The 18,080-nt window shown below is 52.1% G+C and overlaps 1 pseudogene; it reads left to right on the top strand.

Moving 5' to 3' along the window:
• Positions 1-18,080, top strand: part of LOC127926000 (LIM domain only protein 7-like) — a 93,006-nt pseudogene that overhangs the window by 39,073 nt on the left and 35,853 nt on the right.

An 18,080-nucleotide genomic window follows, 5' to 3' on the forward strand; every position in this document is an offset into this window, starting at 1 on the left:
ATGCTAATCATTAATAGCCTCTCCATGTAATCCCCTGTGTGAGAACCAGAATCCCTCAATGCTAATCATTAAGAGCCTCTCTGTGTAATCCCCTGTGTGAGAGAACCAGAATCCCTCAATGCTAATCATTAAGAGCCTCTCTGTGTAATCCCCTGTGTGAGAACCAGAATCCCTCAATGCTAATCATTAAGAGCCTCTCTGTGTAATCCCCTGTGTGAGAACCAGAATCCCTCAATGCTAATCATTAAGAGCCTCTCTGTGTAATCCCCTGTGTGAGAACCAGAATCCCTCAATGCTAATCATTAAGAGCCTCTCTGTGTAATCCCCTGTGAGAGAACCAGAATCCCTCAATGCTAATCATTAAGAGCCTCTCTGTGTAATCCCCTGTGTGAGAGAACCAGAATCCCTCAATGCTAATCATTAAGAGCCTCTCTGTGTAATCCCCTGTGAGAGAACCAGAATCCCTCAATGCTAATCATTAAGAGCCTCTCCATGTAATCCCCTGTGTGAGGGAACCAGAATCCCTCAATGCTAATCATTAAGAGCCTCTCTGTGTAATCCCCTGTGTGAGAGAACCAGAATCCCTCAATGCTAATCATTAAGAGCCTCTCCATGTAATCCCTGTGTGAGAGAACCAGAATCCTCAATGCTAATCATTAAGAGCCTCTCCATGTAATCCCTGTGTGAGAGAACCAGAATCCCTCAATGCTAATCATTAAGAGCCTCTCTCTGTAATCCCCTGTGTGAGAACCAGAATCCCTCAATGCTAATCATTAAGAGCCTCTCTGTGTAATCCCTGTGTGACCAGAACCAGAATCCCCTGTGTAATCCCCTTTAGAACCATCAATGCAATCAGATTCTGTTTTCCTTTCTGTTGATTTTACCCTGTTAATCCCTCAATGCTCTCTTCCTCAGTTTCATCCCTTTCCTTCCCTCTCCTTCATTAAGAGCCCTCTTCTCCCTGTTTGTAGCCGATCCCTCAAGCTAACAACAGGTTCCTCAGAATCCCTCAATGCTAATCATTGATTCAGGCTGTAACATCCCTCCCTGGCTCGTTGTTCCTGTCTTGTCTGCTAATCCCCCTCCCTCCAGCCAGCCACCCCCTCCCTCCAGAATCCCCAGCCAGCCCCCTCCCTCCAGCCAGAATCCCCCCCTCCCTCCATGCCAGCCACCCCCTCCCTCCAATCCAGCCACCCCCTGTGTAATCCCTGAGAACCAACCAGCCACCCCCTCCCTCCAACCAGCCACCCCCTCCCTCCAACCAGCCACCCCTCCCCCAGCCAGCCACCCCCTCCCTCCAGCCAGCCATCCCCCCTCCCTCCAGCCAGCCACCTCCCTCCAGCCAGCCACCCCTCCCCTGTAATCCCCTCCCTCCAGCCTCCCTCCCCTAATCCCTCCCTCCTGTAATCCCCTCCCTCCAGCCAGCCACCCTCCCTCCAACCCCCTCCCTCCTCCCCCTCCCCCTCCCTCCCTCCCCAATGCTAATCCCTCCCTCCCCAGCCATCCCCTCCCTCCCCCTCCAGAATCCCTCAATGCCTCCCTCCCTCTCCTCCCTCCCTCCCTCCCTCCCTCCCTCCCTCCTCCCCTCCCTCCCTCCCTCCCTCCATCCCTCCCTCCCTCATTAAGAGCCCTCCCCTCCCTCCCCCTCCCTCCCTCCCTCCCTCCCTCCCTCCCTCCCTCCCTCCCTCCCTCCCTCCCTCCCTCCCTCCCTCCCTCCCTCCCAGCCAGAATCCTCAATGCTCCCTCCCTCCCTCCCTCCCTCCCTCCCTCCCTCCCTCCCTCCCTCCCTAATCCCTCCCTCCCTCCCTCCCCCCTCCCCCTCCCTCCCTCCCTCCCTCCCTCCCTCCCAGAACCCCTCCCTCCCTCCCTCCCTCCCTCCCTCCCTCCCTCCTCCCTCCCTCCCTCCCTCCACCTCCCTCCCTCCCTCCCTCCCTCCTAATCTCCCAGAACCCTCCCTCCCTCCCTCCCTCCCTCCCTCCCTCCCTCCCTCCCTCCCTCCCTCCCTCCCTCCCTCCCTCCCTCCCTCCCTCCCTCCCTCCCCCTCCCTCCCTCCCTCCCCCTCCCTCCCCTCCCTAAGAGCCCTCCCTCCCTCCCTCCCTCCCTCCCTCCCTCCCTCCCTCCCTCCCTCCCTCCCCTCCCTCCCTCCCTCCCTCCCTCCCTCCCTAAGAGCCTCCCTCCCTCCCTCCCTCTGTCCCTCCCTCCCTCCCTCCCTCCCTCCCTCCCTCCCTCCCCCCTCCCTCCCTCCCTCCCTCTCCCTCCCTCCCTCCCTCCCTGTCCCTCCCCTCCCTCTGTCCCTCCCTCCCTCTTCCCTCCCTCCCTCTGTCCCTCCCTCCCAATGCTAATCATTAAAGCCTCTCTCCCTCCCTCCCTCCCTCCCTCCCCTCCCTCCCTCCCTCCCTCCCTCCCTCTCCCTCCCTCCCCCTCCCTCCCTCCCTCCCTCCCTCCCTCCCTCCCTCCCTCCCTCCCTGCCCTCCCTCCCTCTCCCTCCCTCCCTCCCTCCCTCCCTCAATGCTAATCCCTCCCTCCCTCCCTCCCTGTGAGAGAACCCTCCCTCCCTCCCTCATTAAGAGCCCTCCCTCCCTCCCTCTGTCCCTCCCCTCCCTCCCTCCCTCCCTCCCTCCCTCCCTCCCTCCCCCCTCCCCCTCCCTCCACCTCCCTCCCTCCCCTCCCTCTCTCCCTCTAGCCGCCTACCCCATCCCGACTGCACCTTCTATATCCCAGTTCAGTGCTTTGTGCAACTGAGAACTTTTTCCAAATGAGTAGATTTTAAACTAGGCTTGTATGGTATCTAGATTGTCATGTCTTCATACCGACCTTAATCCACCCTGAGATATTCAGTAATACCGGCACTGAACACAAGGGCTGCCATTTTCAAACTCCACTGAGCCTCTGTAATCCGAAGGTTAGCAATGCTAACAACTACATGTAAAATCCCATAGAGAATGCTAACTTAATGCTAACGGATGCATTGCAAACATTTTTATTGTCTCAGACTTAATCTATTTGTGGACAGACATCCCAACTATTGAAGTTCTACAAGTAATTAAAAAAAATGCTTCTCACTTTGCTGCACGCACAAAGCAAATATTAGACTGCAAGGATCTTGATCCAGGAGGGGATTATCTGTTATCACGCAAAGCTTGATTTTGGAAGAAGCTAACCACTTAGCTAGGTAGCTAACTAGCTATTAAATTAGCTAACCACTTAGCTAGGTAGCTAACTAGCTATTAAATTAGCTAACCACTTAGCTAGGTAGGTAGCTAACTAGCTATTAAATTAGCTAACCACTTAGCTAGGTAGCTAACTAGCTATTAAATTAGCTAACCACTTAGCTAGGTAGCTAACTAACTAAAAGCTAACCATTAGCTAAGGTAGGTTCCCTAACCGCTGAAGCATTAGGAGCGTAATGGTGTGTGGTTCCTAACCTCTATTAAATGGCTAGGAGGCGCTCCCTGTAGGTTCCCATCTAGCTATTAAGCATTAGGAGGAGGCTGATGGTGTGTGGTTCCCAAAGCATGGAACCAGGCGTGCTGGTTAGGTAAATATCTACTATAATTTAACGGTGCAGTTCCCATCCAAAGTGAAGTCATGTGGCGTGATTCTGTGGTTCCCACCATGAAGCATGGGGAAGGTGTGTAACTACCCCATGCATTACATGCGAGAAGGACCAACTGATGGTGTGTGGTTCCCACCGTGAAGCATGGAGGAGGCGTGATGGTGTGAGGCTGTGTTGCTGGTGACAGTCCGTGATTTATTTAGAATTCAAGGCACACGTAAGCAGCATGGCTACCACAGCGAAACGCCATCCCATCTGGTTAGGGCTTAGTGGGACTATCATTTGTTTTTCAGCAGGACACTGACCCAACACACCTCCAGGCTGTGTAAGGGCTATTTGACCAAGAAGGAGAGTGATGGAGTGCTGCATCAGATGACTTGGCCTCCACAATCCCCCGACCTAGAACCCAATTGAGATGGTTTTGGGGTGAGTTGGACAGCAGAGTGAAGGAAAAGCAGCCAACAACTGCTCAGCATATGTGGGAACTCCTTCAAGACTGTTGCAAAAACATTCCAGGTGAAGCTGGTTGAGAGAATGCCAGGAGCGTGCAAAGCTGTCATCAAGGCAAAGGGTGGCTACTTTGAAGAATCTAAATATAAAATGGATTTGTTTAACACTTTGGACACTGATTCCATGTGTTATGTCATAGTTTTGTTGTCTTCACTATTATTCTTAATGTAGAAAATAGTAAAAATAAAGAAAAACCCTTGAATGAGTAGGTCAAATAGTCCTTTGCCTCGTGGTTAGAGCGTTGGACTTGTAACCGAAATGTTGCAAGATCAAATCCCTGAGCAATGTTTAAGTACGATCATAGAACGTGAGCTTTTAGACCCACACCTCGTATAACTAATAAGAGCGAGAAGTTACATCTCTGGCAAAGATTTAGGTGTGAATTCCATCCTGTAATTAGATCACCTGGCGCGTTCTGCACAACAGTGAGACTCAACACTCCGGCCTCAACATCACATGACTGGGGACTACCGGTAAGCTTCATAATGGAACCAACAGTGAGACTCAACGCTCCGGCCTCAACATCACATGACTGGGGACTACCGGTAAGCTTCATAATGGAACCAACAGTGAGACAACACTCCGGCCTCAACATCACATGACTGGGGACTACCGGTAAGCTTCATAATGGAACCAACAGTGAGACAACACTCCGGCCTCAACATCACATGACTGGGGACTACCGGTAAGCTTCATAATGGAACCAACAGTGAGACTCAACACTCCGGCCTCAACATCACATGACTGGGGACTACCGGTAAGCTTCATAATGGAACCAACAGTGAGACAACACTCCGGCCTCAACATCACATGACTGGGGACTACCGGTAAGCTTCATAATGGAACCAACAGTGAGACTCAACACTCCGGCCTCAACATCACATGACTGGGGACTACCGGTAAGCTTCATAATGGAACCAACAGTGAGACTCAACGCTCCGGCCTCAACATCACATGACTGGGGACTACCGGTAAGCTTCATAATGGAACCAACAGTGAGACTCAACACTCCGGCCTCAACATCACATGACTGGGGACTACCGGTAAGCTTCATAATGGAACCAACAGTGAGACTCAACGCTCCGGCCTCAACATCACATGACTGGGGACTACCGGTAAGCTTCATAATGGAACCAACAGTGAGACAACACTCCTGGCCTCAACATCACATGACTGGGGACTACCGGTAAGCTTCATAATGGAACCAACAGTGAGACAACACTCCGGCCTCAACATCACATGACTGGGGACTACCGGTAAGCTTCATAATGGAACCAACAGTGAGACTCAACACTCCGGCCTCAACATCACATGACTGGGGACTACCGGTAAGCTTCATAATGGAACCAACAGTGAGACTCAACACTCCGGCCTCAACATCACATGACTGGGGACTACCGGTAAGCTTCATAATGGAACCAACAGTGAGACTCAACGCTCCGGCCTCAACATCACATGACTGGGGACTACCGGTAAGCTTCATAATGGAACCAACAGTGAGACTCAACACTCCGGCCTCAACATCACATGACTGGGGACTACCGGTAAGCTTCATAATGGAACCAACAGTGAGACTCAACACTCCGGCCTCAACATCACATGACTGGGGACTTACCGGTAAGCTTCATAATGGAACCAACAGTGAGACTCAACGCTCCGGCCTCAACATCACATGACTGGGGACTACCGGTAAGCTTCATAATGGAACCAACAGTGAGACTCAACACTCCGGCCTCAACATCACATGACTGGGGACTACCGGTAAGCTTCATAATGGAACCAACAGTGAGACTATTAAAACTCAACATCACTGGGGACTACCTCAAGCATCATAATGGAATGACTGGGGACTACCTCAACATTAGCTAAAGCTTGACTGGGGAATGCTTCATAATGGAACCAACAGTGAGACTCATTAGCTTCAACGCTCCGGCCTCAACATCACATGACTGGGGACTACCGGTAAGCTTCATAATGGAACCAACAGTGAGACAACACTCCGGCCTCAACATCACATGACTGGGGACTACCGGTAAGCTTCATAATGGAACCAACAGTGAGACTCAACACTCCGGCCTCAACATCACATGACTGGGGACTACCGGTAAGCTTCATAATGGAACCAACAGTGAGACTCAACACTCCGGCCTCAACATCACATGACTGGGGACTACCGGTAAGCTTCATAATGGAACCAACAGTGACTCAACACTCCGGCCTCAACATCACATGACTGGGGACTACCGGTAAGCTGGGGATAATGGAACCAACAGTGAGACTCAATGCTCCGGCCTCAACATCACATGACTGGGGACTACCGGTAAGCTTCATAATGGAACCAACAGTGAGACTCAACACTCCGGCCTCAACATCACATGACTGGGGACTACCGGTAAGCTTCATAATGGAACCAACAGTGAGACTCAACGCTCCGGCCTCAACATCACATGACTGGGGACTACCGGTAAGCTTCATAATGGAACCAACAGTGAGACGGCCAATCACATGACTGGGGAAAACCGGTAAGCTAATGGCCTCAACATCACATGACTGGGGACTACCGGTAAGCTTCATAATGGAACCAACAGTGAGACAACACTCCGGCCTCAACATCACATGACTGGGGACTACCGGTAAGCTTCATAATGGAACCAACAGTGAGACTCAACACTCCGGCCTCAACATCACATGACTGGGGACTACCGGTAAGCTTCATAATGGAACCAACAGTGAGACTCAACGCTCCGGCCTCAACATCACATGACTGGGGACTACCGGTAAGCTTCATAATGGAACCAACAGTGAGACAACACTCCGGCCTCAACATCACATGACTGGGGACTACCGGTAAGCTTCATAATGGAACCAGCAGTGAGACTCAACGCTCCGGCCTCAACATCACATGACTGGGGACTACCGGTAAGCTTCATAATGGAACCAACAGTGAGACTCAACGCTCCGGCCTCAACATCACATGACTGGGGACTACCGGTAAGCTTCATAATGGAACCAACAGTGAGACAACACACTGGCCTCAACATCACATGACTGGGGACTACCGGTAAGCTTCATAATGGAACCAACAGTGAGACTCAACACTCCGGCCTCAACATCACATGACTGGGGACTACCGGTAAGCTTCATAATGGAACCAACAGTGAGACTCAACACTCCGGCCTCAACATCACATGACTGGGGACTACCGGTAAGCTTCATAATGGAACCAACAGTGAGACTCAACACTCCGGCCTCAACATCACATGACTGGGGACTACCGGTAAGCTTCATAATGGAACCAACAGTGAGACTCAACGCTCCGGCCTCAACATCACATGACTGGGGACTACCGGTAAGCTTCATAATGGAACCAACAGTGAGACAACACTCCGGCCTCAACATCACATGACTGGGGACTACCGGTAAGCTTCATAATGGAACCAACAGTGAGACTCAACGCTCCGGCCTCAACATCACATGACTGGGGACTACCGGTAAGCTTCATAATGGAACCAACAGTGAGACTCAACGCTCCGGCCTCAACATCACATGACTGGGGACTACCGGTAAGCTTCATAATGGAACCAACAGTGAGACTCAATGCTCCGGCCTCAACATCACATGACTGGGGACTACCGGTAAGCTTCATAATGGAACCAACAGTGAGACTCAACGCTCCGGCCTCAACATCACATGACTGGGGACTACCGGTAAGCTTCATAATGGAACCAACAGTGAGACAACACTCCGGCCTCAACATCACATGACTGGGGACTACCGGTAAGCTTCATAATGGAACCAACAGTGAGACTCAACACTCCGGCCTCAACATCACATGACTGGGGACTACCGGTAAGCTTCATAATGGAACCAACAGTGAGACTCAACGCTCCGGCCTCAACATCACATGACTGGGGACTACCGGTAAGCTTCATAATGGAACCATTGGGACCGGTAAAACGAACGCCATCTTTATCTCCTAACATTGTAGAAGTTGACTGCAAAAAAAAGTAATATTATACTAATTATTATACTTCCATCTAATATTCAAATGTATTAATTTCAAGTAGTTTTAACAGTATTTGAGAAATAATTCCCGTGGCTATATCCAAATACCCAAGCCTACTTTTAAACCACGTCATTGTGACAATTTTATAGCTTTTTAAACAACCTGCGACAAGCTTATCACCTTTGTCATATAGGCAGGGACCGAGTCTTCCGTTAAAATCTACTGCGAAGGGCAGGACTGGAGTCCTTTGTTTTTAATAAATGTAAGCTACTTGCTTGCCCATAATCATCATGCAAATAATATTGCCCTGTAGATGTGCTACCAAAGTGATGAGGCTGTAAAGATTTTATATGAAACCTTTATTGAGAAGTGTTTTTAATGCCAAAATGTGTATTGTTGACATTGGAGTTATGACGATCTCTGTCTCCACACACACGGCATCGGGTCGGCAGGGTAGCCTAGTGGTTAGAGCGTTGGACTTGCATCCTATTCATAATTGCTTCTGGTCAAAAGAAGTGTCAAAGAAAATGAAATGGGGTTTTAGATCTGAACTGTGACGTACCAAACTAACAATGTAACAGTGGGTCAATAAAACAAGATGGTCTTTAAAAAAAGTATTTGGCGTTAGTGTGATGAATGTTCAGAGTCGGTCTCGGCCTTGTGTAATATGAATGGTTTGGACGTTGTCCTTGCTGATCTGCGTCGGTCGCGGCCCGGTGTGAATTGGGATCGTTCGGATTCCGTCCTTGTTGTAATTAGAGCTTTCACTAGTGTTGCACGTTATACTGAAACTTCGGTATGTTTAAAAAAAAAATAATAGAAAATGAAAAACGGGTTCTGTACTAGAATTTGTTACTTTTGTTACTTTCGGTATTTCTATCAAATGTGTCTGACTTCTAATGATTGCGAGGATCTGTCTATCAGTGCAGCCGATGTCTCCTTTATAGCGAGAGTCCCCACTTCCTAATTTTTGCCTCTAGTCTGTCCTGAGGAACCTCTGGTAGTCTGTCCTGAGGAACCTCTGGTAGTCTGTCCTGAGGAACCTCTGGTAGTCTGTCCTGAGGAACCTCTGGTAGTCTGTCCTGAGGAACCTCTGGTAGTCTGTCCTGAGGAACCTCTGGTAGTCTGTCCTGAGGAACCTCTGGTAGTCTGTCCTGAGGAACCTCTGGTAGTCTGTCCTGAGGAACCTCTGGTAGTCTGTCCTGAGGAACCTCTGGTAGTCTGTCCTGAGGAACCTCTGGGAGTCTGTCCTGAGGAACCTCTGGGAGTCTGTCCTGAGGAACCTCTGGGAGTCTGTCCTGAGGAACCTCTGGGAGTCTGTCCTGAGGAACCTCTGGGAGTCTGTCCTGAGGAACCTCTGGGAGCCTGTCCTGAGGAACCTCTGGGAGCCTGTCCTGAGGAACCTCTGGGAGCCTGTCCTGAGGAACCTCTGGGAGCCTGTCCTGAGGAACCTCTGGGAGCCTGTCCTGAGGAACCTCTGGGAGCCTGTCCTGAGGAACCTCTGGGAGCCTGTGCTGCACCACCACTTATCCTGCACAGAAGTTAACACACTTGAATAATTCAACAAGGCCGTGTAGAGATGTTGAAACTTTTATGTTCGCAAAACAATGTCTAGAACACTTTCCAATGCAGGAAGGTATCGATAGCTTTGTAGGCTAACATCCCTTGCTAGCTTATAGTTGAAACCAACATCAGTTCACTACCGTACCTTGTCTGTTATAATATGCAAAGTAATATTCAAAATATTGCTGATTTTACAAAGCTGATAGTCCCTCACGTCTCCCAGTCAAGATCATCGTTACTGAAGGCTGTGACTCTGTGTGAATGAGGTCATGGGTCTCACTTTCATAAAATATATAGTGCTTCTTAAATGCAAATGTTGATCAGTACAATAAAATAAGTCCTAAATGAAAGAGGAAACTGTAGTCTCATGAAATCAGCCAAAACGAGCTCAATAACTCAATGCACACACTCCTGTTGAATATCTATTCCCCTGTATTGTGACTAGACCTGGGTGAAACTGGGTAAATCAAGATGTATCCAGGGAGATTTACTTTTAAAATAAATTACATTTTAGTTACCAAAGTCAAATTGCTTGATTTAATGCACACATTACAATGTTTAATTTGAATGATATTGAACTCAACTCTGGATCGAGTGACATTCTGTGACTTTGGCAGATGTTGTCATGGTATCTGCTATCGGGATACTGAACCTGGGATCGTGGTGACGTTAGTGTTCACTGCTATCGGGATACTGAACCTGGGATCGTGGTGACGTTAGTGTTCACTGCTATCGGGATACTGAACCTGGGATCGTGGTGACGTTAGTGTTCACTGCTATCGGGATACTGAACCTGGGATCGTGGTGACGTTAGTGTTCACTGCTATCGGGATACTGAACCTGGGATCGTGGTGACGTTAGTGTTCACTGCTATCGGGATACTGAACCTGGGATCGTGGTGACGTTAGTGTTCACTGCTATCGGGATACTGAACCTGGGATCGTGGTGACGTTACTGTGAACCACTGCGACATCGGGTTCATACTGAACCTGGGATCGTGGTGACGTTCAGTGTTCACTACCAGGGCTGTGGGTTCATACTGAACCTGGGGCTGTGGGTTCAGTACTGCAATACCAGGGCTGTGGGTTCAGTACTGCAATACCAGGGCTGTGGGTTCAGTACTGTACCAGGGCTGTGGGTTCAGTACTGCAATACCAGGGCTGTGGGACGTTCAGTGTTCACTGCTATCAGGGGGTACAGTACCTGGGGAGTCCAATACCACTAGTGTTCACTGTAAGGTCTATTCTGCAATACCAGTGGGGTTCTAGAGAGCGGGTATGTTTACGTGGTGGTGTGTGTGTGGCTCAGTTGGTAGACCATGGCACTTGCTAATACCAGGGCTGTGGGTTCAGTTACCGTTGGTGGGTCCAGTACTCCAATACCAGGGCTGTGGGTTCAGTACTGCAATACCAGGGCTGTGGGTTCAGTACTGCAATACCAGGGCTGTGGGTTCAGTACTCCAATACCAGGGCTGTGGGTTCAGTTACCGTTGGTGGGTTCAGTACTGCAATACCAGGGCTGTGGGTTCAGTACTGCAATACCAGGGCTGTGGGTTCAGTACTGCAATACCAGGGCTGTGGGTTCAGTACTCCAATACCAGGGCTGTGGGTTCAGTACTCCAATACCAGGGCTGTGGGTTCAGTACTCCAATACCAGGGCTGTGGGTTCAGTACTGCAATACCAGGGCTGTGGGTTCAGTACTGCCAATACCAGGGCTGTGGGTTCAGTACTGCAATACCAGGGCTGTGGGTTCAGTACTGCAATACCAGGGCTGTGGGTTCAGTACTGCAATACCAGGGCTGTGGGTTCAGTACTGCAATACCAGGGCTGTGGGTTCAGTACTGCAATACCAGGGCTGTGGGTTCAGTACTGCAATACCAGGGCTGTGGGTTCAGTTTCCGCTGGTGTCACCAGTACTGGGGAGGAAGAGAAAATAATGTAAGCATCAATTATTCTATATTTTTCTATTGTATGTTTACTCCATGTGTAACTCTATGTTGAACTGCTTTGCTTTATCTTGACTAGGTTGCCGTTGCAAATGAGAACTTGTTCTCAACTAGCCTACCTGGTTAAATTAAAAATAGTGAGGTGATTTGAATAAATGGATCTGCTAAATGGCATGTATCTGAATGTACAGTGGTCTGGTCTTTCTCTGGTTCCTGTAGAAACTTGGAGGTAAACCCAGGATGGATATGGTGAGTTAACGGCGTCACCCGCTGGGCTCGCTTGGCTCTATGCCCCCCCCCACCCTGCTGGGCTTTAGCGCGCCTTGGCACGGCGCAGTCTGCTGGCTTGGCTTGGCGCAGTCTGCTGGCTTGGCTTGGCGCAGTCTGCTGGCTTGGCTTGGCGCAGTCTGCTGGCTTGGCACGGCGCAGTCTGCTGGCTTGGCACGGCGCAGTCTGCTGGCTTGGCACGGCGCAGTCTGCTGGCTTGGCACGGCGCAGTCTGCTGGCTTGGCACGGCGCAGTCTGCTGGCTTGGCACGGCGCAGTCTGCTGGCTTCAGAACACTGAGGCGCTGGTGGCAGGGCCAGTCTGCTGGCTTGGCGCTAGTCACCAGGTACCAGTCTGCTGGCTTGGTTTTGCACGGCGCAGTCTGCTGGCTTGGTGGAATGTTGGACAATGTAATATACGATGACATCCTGATCATCAATCTGCAGTGTTCTCTCTCTCGCTCGTCTTTCACTTCTCTCTCTCGTCTCCTTTGCTCTCTTCACGACAACAGGAGCAAATCATTGAATGACATCAGGCGGTTCCCGTCGCCCACGCAAGTGGTGCGCCAGGTTTCTGAGGGTGGCATGGAGCTGAGCCCCAGCGCCGTGAGCCAAGACCAGCTGCAGATGGTCAGAGCCCGGGTCCACGAGAGTGAGGCCAAGTGGCACAACGTGAGTCCACACACGCATGCATCCATTACCTGTACCATCCTGACCGGTAGAACTACCCACCTGTACCATCCTGACCGGTAGAACTACCCACCTGTACCATCCTGACCGGTAGAACTAGTCACCTGTACCATCCTGACCGGTAGAACTACCCACCTGTACCATCCTGACCGGTAGAACTACCCACCTGTACCATCCTGACCGGTAGAACTAGTCACCTGTACCATCCTGACCGGTAGAACTAGTCACCTGTACCATCCTGACCGGTAGAACTAGTCACCTGTACCATCCTGACCGGTAGAACTAGTCACCTGTACCATCCTGACCGGTAGAACTAGTCACCTGTACCATCCTGACCGGTAGAACTACCCACCTGTACCATCCTGACCGGTAGAACTAGTCACCCTGACCTCTTAATAAGTGTTTAAAAACCAGGCGGTCTTCACTGGGTTAATTGTTGCCGCTACAAATGAATTCAACAGCAGTTCTTGTCTCTGTCGTGATTCATCTTGTTGTAAGTGTTTCCCCCCCCCCCTACCTCCTGTCAGGACCTGACCAAGTGGAAGCTCCGGCGGCACAGGTCGAACTGTGACCTGCGGAGGAAGATGCAGGAGAGGGACAACATCGTCCTGATGGCCAACGCAGGGGTCGGTACAGTCGGGACATTCAAGAGTCTGCAAGAGGACCGGTAAGGGAACGGACATGGAAGACAGACTTAAATAACTTTATAGTAGTGTGTGCGTCTGCTTGCCCATTCTGCTGTGACTTGATCATCACTATTCATATGTTTCCTCTCTTCATCTGGTATCACAGGGAAGAGGATGAGGAGTCCCTATGCAGCAATGGTCACAAGGTCTCTCCGTCCACCTCGTTCAAGGAGGGTTCCCTGGTGCTCCGACCCCACACCAGAGCTCCGCTGGCCCTCAGCTCCTCCGTGGAGTCACCCTACAGCCCCGTAGCGTCGGAACCCTTCACCGCCCCCAGCGTGACCCTCCAGGGACCCGGAGCCGTGCCCCAATCAGAGCCCCTCGTCCTAGGGGGGAGGAGTCACACACCGGTGGAGCCAGACGGAGCTGGAGGATTAGTCACTTTCCCCAACTCTGCGTCTCCCATCTCCTCCCAGACCATCTCGAGCCCAGCTCTCTTCATCTCCACTGGACGAGACCACAACGTCTCCTTGCTCTCAAACGGGATCCCGACGACCCTCCCTGGATCTAGCTCCAGTCTTACTATTGGTACCAGTTCTTCTCTAACTACCTCTGACCCGGTGAGCGGTACCGGCTCTAACCTAACCAGCGGAACCGGCTCTAACCTAACCAGCGGAACCGGCCCCTGTGCCTCCATGGACATCCCAGACCACGCCCTCATCTCCACTGTAGAGTCCCTGACCTCGGTGGGAGCCTCGGGTCATGTCTCAGCTCCCCAGCAGCAGGAGCTTCCCCTCTACAGGTACAGCTCCAGGGCTCCGGGAGGAAGAGGAAGAGGAGGGGCATCTGCCTCTCTCCCCAGGGGATACCGCCGATCTGAGGGCTCTTCGTCCTGCCTCTCTGCCGGCTTCACCCCCCGACCGTTTGGAGCCAAGTCCTCCAGAGTGTCCTCGCTACCCAGGCTCTACAATGTGAGGAATGCCTCTGTACCCCCCCTCTGTCTCTCCCTCTGTTCACCCCCTGTTCACCCCCCCCCCCCTCTGTCTCTCCCTCTGTTCACCCCCTGTCCCCCTCTGTCTCTCCCTCTGTTCACCCCTGTGTCCCCCCTCTGTCTCTCCCTCTGTTCCCCCTGTCCCCCCCGTCTCTCCCTCTGTTCACCCCCTGTCCCCCCGTCTCTCCCTCTGTCCCCCCCCCCTGTCTCTCCCTCTGTTCACCCCCTGTCCCCCTCTGTTCACCCCCTGTCCCCCCCCTCTGTCTCTCCCTCTGTTCACCCCCTGTCCCCCCCCTCTGTCTCTCCCCCCCCCTGTCTGTCTCTCCCTCTGTTCACCCCCTGTCTCCCCCCTGTCTCTCCCTCTGTTCACCCCCTCCCCCGTCCCCCACCCCCTCTGTCTCTCCCTCTGTTCCCCCTGTCCCCCCTGTCTCCCTCCCTCTGTTCACCCCCTGTCCCCCCTGTTTCCCCCCGTCTCTCCCTCTGTATCTGTCTCTGTGACTAATGCCCCCTTCATTTGTACAGTGTTTCAGTATTATTCAGTAGAGGGTTGTGCAACAGTTGTACACTACATCTCTTGTGATTGGATGCTCCCGTGTTCACTGTCTGTGTCTAAATACTACTGCCTTCAATGTGGTCTTGGTACTTGTAGTTCTCCCTGGTAGTATGTGGAGGGAGAGGTGGTCTTGTTACCATGTGCTTCCTGATCCTCTTCCATCTCCTATGAATAATGCAGTAGTATAACAGGAGACTGCTGGCTGACTCACTGCCCAGCCTGAGGCCCAATGGCAGCCTGTTCCCTATATAGGGCCGGCAGGTAGCCTAGTGGTTAGAGGGGCCGGCGGGTAGCCTAGTGGTTAGAGGGGCCGGCGGGTAGCCTAGTGGTTAGAGGGGCCGGCGGGTAGCCTAGTGGTTAGAGGGGCCGGCAGGCAGGTAGCCTAGTGGTTAGAGGGGCCGGCGGGTAGCCTAGTGGTTAGAGGGGCCGGCGGGTAGCCTAGTGGTTAGAGGGGCCGGCGGGTAGCCTAGTGGTTAGAGGGGCCGGCGGGTAGCCTAGTGGTTAGAGGGGCCGGCGGGTAGCCTAGTGGTTAGAGGGGCCGGCGGGTAGCCTAGTGGTTAGAGGGGCCGGCGGGTAGCCTAGTGGTTAGAGGGGCCGGCGGGTAGCCTAGTGGTTAGAGGGGCCGGCGGGTAGCCTAGTGGTTAGAGGGCCGGCGGGTAGCCTAGTGGTTAGAGGGGGCCTAGTGGTTAGAGGGGGGTAGCCTAGTGGTTAGAGGGGCCGGCGGGTAGCCTAGTGGTTAGAGGGGCCGGCGGGTAGCCTAGTGGTTAGAGGGGCCGGCGGGTAGCCTAGTGGTTAGAGGGGCCGGCGGGTAGCCTAGTGGTTAGAGGGGCCGGCGGGTAGCCTAGTGGTTAGAGGGGCCGGCGGGCAGGCTAGCCTAGTGGTTAGAGGGGCGGCGGCGGGTAGCCTAGTGGTTAGAGGGGGCCTAGTGGTTAGAGGGGCGGCGGGTAGCCTAGTGGTTAGGGGGGGCCTAGTGGCGGGTAGCCTAGTGGTTAGAGGGGCGGCGGGTAGCCTAGTGGTTAGAGGGGGGCGGGTAGCCCAGTGGTTAGAGGGGCCGGCGGGTAGCCTAGTGGTTAGAGGGGGCGGCGGGTAGCCTAGTGGTTAGAGGGGCCGGCAGCGGGTAGCCTAGTGGTTAGAGGGGCCGGCGGGTAGCCTAGTGGTTAGAGGGGCCGGCAGCGGGTAGCCTAGTGGTTAGAGGGGCGGCGGCGGGTAGCCTAGTGGTTAGAGGGGCCGGCAGCGGGTAGCCTAGTGGTTAGAGGGGCCGGCGGCGGGTAGCCTAGTGGTTAGAGGGGCCGGCCGGCAGGCAGCCTAGTGGTTAGAGGGGCCGGCGGGTAGCCCAGTGGTTAGAGGGGCCGGCGGGTAGCCTAGTGGTTAGAGGGGGAGGCAGGTAGCCTAGTGGTTAGAGCGTTGGGCCGGTGACCGAAAGGTCGCTGGTTTCAATACCCGAGCAGACCAGGTGAAAAACCTGTCAATGTGCCCTTGAGCAAAGCACTTCATCCTAATTTTCTCCAGGGACACAACACATTACACAACACCTATCAGACTACTATGGCTGACCCTGTAAAACAACACCTATCGTACTACTATGACTGACCCTGTAAAACAACACCTATCGTACTACTATGACTGACCCTGTAAAACAACACCTATCGTACTACTATGACTGACCCTGTAAAACAACACCTATCATACTACTATGACTGACCCTGTAAAACAACACCTATGACCCTGTAAAACAACACCTATACTACTATGACTGACCCTGTAAAACAACACCTATCGTACTACTATGACTGACCCTGTAAAACAACACCTATCACACTACTATGACTGACCCTGTAAAACAACAAATACTACGTACTACTATGACTGACCCTGTAAAACAACACCTATCGTACTACTATGACTGACCCTGTAAAACTCTGCCCTGTCTTCTACCTACAGTTGGAGAAGACTGCTCCCACCCGCCCCCAGAAAATGGTCACTATCTCAGAGGTCGCTGTCAGGGCTCAGCCCTGGGCCGCAGCCAATCGGAGCAGTGTGAACCAGGAAGTAGAGGAGGGTGGGAGTCAGACCCAGCCCTCCATCCTGAAGACCAGAGGGGTTCCTGGACCTGCCACCCACCCCAAACCCTTACCCCCTTCTCTCCGGCCCAGCCTCCCTGTCTCAGTCAGACAGAATGGCTCTGCCCAGGTGAGCTCAACACCTTGTGAAACACATCTGTACCTGGACTGTCATAATTAAGGCCAGAGTTCTACCCAACTGTTTATTTCACCTTTATTTAACCAGGTCGGCCAGTTGAGAACACCTTTATTCAACCCGGGTCGGCCAGTTGAGAACACCTTTATTTAACCCGGGTCGGCCAGTTGAGAACACCTTTATTTAACCCGGGTCGGCCAGTTGAGAACACCTTTATTTAACCCGGGTCGGCCAGTTGAGAACACCTTTATCTAACCCGGGTCGGCCAGTTGAGAACAAGTTCTCATTTACAACTGCGACCTGGTCAAGATAAAGAAAAGCAGTGCGACACAAACACAGAGTTACACATGGAGTAAACAAACCTAGTCAATAACACAATAGGAAAGTCTGCACATGAGGTAGGATTACAATATAGCAATTACACTGGAGTGGTACATGTTGCAGAAGATAAATGTGCAAGTAGAGATACTGGGGTGCAAAGGAGCATAATAACAATTTGGGGATGAGGTAGTTGGTTGGGCTATTTACAGATTAGCTGTGGAGAGGTGAGCTGCTCTGACAGCTGATGCTTAAAGTTAGTGAGGGAGATATGAGTCTCCAGCTCCAGTGATTTTTGCAGTTCGTTCCAGTCATTGGCAGCAGAGAACTGGAAGGAAAGGCGGCCAAAGGAGGAATTGGCTTTGGGGATGACCAGTGAGATATACCTGCTGGAGCTCGTGCTACGAGTGGGTGCTGCTATGGTGACCAGTGAGCTGAGATGAGGGGCTTTACCTAGCAGAGACTTATAGATGACCTGGAGCAAGTGGGTTTGGTGACAAATATGTAGCGAGGGCCTGCCAACGAGAGCGTACAGGTCGCAGTGGTGTGTAGTATATGGGGCTTTGGTGACAAAACGGATGGGACTGTGAAAGACTGTATCCAATCTGCTGAGTAGAGTGTTGGAGACTTTTGTAAATGACATCGCCAAAGTCAAGGATCGGTAGGATAGTCAGTTGTACCAGGGTATGTTTGGCAGCATGAGTGAAGGAGGCTTTGTTGCGATATAGGAAGCCAGTTCTAGATTTAATTTTGGATTGGAGATGCTTATTGTGAATCTGGAAGGAGAGTTTAGTCTAACCAGACATCGAGGTGTTTGTAGTTGGTATTTGGTAGACATGTATTTGTAGACATATTCTAAG

The sequence above is a fragment of the Oncorhynchus keta genome, unplaced genomic scaffold (assembly GCF_023373465.1).
Source record: "Oncorhynchus keta strain PuntledgeMale-10-30-2019 unplaced genomic scaffold, Oket_V2 Un_contig_6587_pilon_pilon, whole genome shotgun sequence".
NCBI lineage: Eukaryota > Metazoa > Chordata > Actinopteri > Salmoniformes > Salmonidae > Oncorhynchus > Oncorhynchus keta.